This window comes from Elaeis guineensis, chromosome 10, assembly GCF_000442705.2.
Source record: "Elaeis guineensis isolate ETL-2024a chromosome 10, EG11, whole genome shotgun sequence".
In the NCBI taxonomy this organism is placed as follows: Eukaryota; Viridiplantae; Streptophyta; class Magnoliopsida; order Arecales; family Arecaceae; genus Elaeis; species Elaeis guineensis.
This window is the reverse complement of record NC_026002.2, coordinates 58,392,543-58,394,398: the sequence shown is the minus strand read 5'-3', so window position 1 is coordinate 58,394,398 and position 1,856 is coordinate 58,392,543. Positions and strand designations below refer to the sequence as shown.

General features: G+C 33.8%; 1 non-coding gene across 1 annotated transcript; it reads left to right on the top strand.

Annotated features, from left to right (window-relative positions):
• The first annotated feature begins 219 nt into the window (after window positions 1-219).
• Window positions 220-326, top strand: LOC140852289 (small nucleolar RNA R71). The gene has a single exon (XR_012135191.1). It is a non-coding gene; the product is annotated as a small nucleolar RNA R71 (small nucleolar RNA).
• Window positions 327-1,856: the final 1,530 nt, after the last annotated feature.

The window sequence follows — 1,856 nt, the reverse complement described above, 5'->3', positions numbered from 1 at the left end:
GTTGGTTGAATTTGATGCATTCCTCCTCTTGAAGATGTAGCTTTATCAGGTTCCCTAGTTGTTTCCCACTGTAAATTTTTCTCGGCTAGGTCTTCTAAGAATTGCCAAGCTTCAGTAGTTTCTTTGTCCATAAATTGGCCTTGGCACATGGACTCTAGCATGGTTCTTGAGTTTGAATCTAACCCCTCATAGATGATCTGGCATAGTCTCCAAGTTTCTATTCCATGGTGTGGGCATTGGGTCAAAAGATTCTTGAAACGATCAAAGTACTTCCAAAATGATTCACTAGCTAGTTGGTAAAATTGATTTATTTCATTACTAATCCTAGCTGTTTTATGATGGGGGAAATATTTTTTCAAAAATATTCTCACAAAGCCCTCCTAGGTAGTGACAGAATGGTTTGGCAGACTATAAAGCCACTTCTTAGCATTATCCTTAAGGGCAAAGTTGATTAATCTAAGTTTGACCTCATCCTCTGTTAATTGCAGTTTCATGGTTGCACATACCTCCTCAAATTCTCTAATAAATATATAAGCATCCTCTAATCCTGTGAATTTTGGAAGCATATTTATGATTTGAGGTTTGATTTCAAAATTGTTAGTTGTGGGTTGTGGCAACTTGATACAAGATGGTTGGATGGAGCCAACTGGATAACACAAATCCTTAAGGGTCATGGGTTGGATTGGTTCAGCCATTGGAACAACAGGAATTGACTCAATTCTAACTAGACGACCAGACACTCTTCTCCACACATGAGGTGTACGGTTCTCGATGTTTATATAATTTTTTTTTATAAAATTTTTATGTATAAGAAAAAGAAAGAAAAGAAAAAAAGTTCTAAAGAAAAGATCCTAAGGATTCCTAAATCTAAAGAAAAGTAACCAAATTAATTTAAATTTTTTAATTTTTTTTTTATTTTTCAAACAAGTGAAATAATAAATTAAACTCAATCTATCCTAGGGTTAACCTAAATCTAGATAGCTCCTAACTGTTCCAAGATGACCCTTCAAGCCTTCCAAGTAGAGATTGATCAACTAGTTAGCCAGGTAAGTATAAGAGGTGGGAGGTTCACTCATCGTTGCCTTTCTAGACACCAAACGAGTTGGCCAGACCAGCAACTGAACCAATTTAACAAATCACCCTCAAGGACTTGCCTAGACACCAACTAATCAAACAACTCAAACTTGGTAGAACTCTTAGGGTTCCTTGTCCTATTGAGCTCGAATTCCTTAAGGTTGACGTCTAATTGATTTTAAGATTAAAGGTCTAGGTAATGCAATATGATGGAGATGATTTTTGGGCTAAGAAAGGGTAATGAAATCCCCACCTTATCTTGTTAATAGGTTGATGCCCTTAGATTAATTATGAAAATGCAAATGCAAATAAACAAGATGACCAAGAATGTAAAAGATTTTAATTTAGAACTTTTTTTTTTATTTTGATATTTTACTTCACGATTATGAAATGTCTTTTGTTTTATTTTATTTTATTTTATTTTATTTTTATGATTAAGTAAATTCAAATGATTAGGTCTAAAAGAAAAAATAATTAACTAAAAATAATAAAAGAGAAATTAGAAGCGTACCTGAGTTTTTCAGCAATCACCAACTAAATCTAGAAACCTAAAGGAAAAAGAAAGAGAGTTATAAAGCATGAAGAATAAATATTTGAAAATAATTTAAAATGCCAAATCCCCGACAACGGCGCCAAAAACTTGATGTGCAAATCTTAAAATTTATAAATAAAACTGCAAGCGCACAGTGTGCAGAGTAGCACGACCAGCGAGTACGGGTGGATCCCATAGAGACTTGGTTTAAAAATGATTTTCAAATCTATGCTCAAGTGAGCTTTAACGA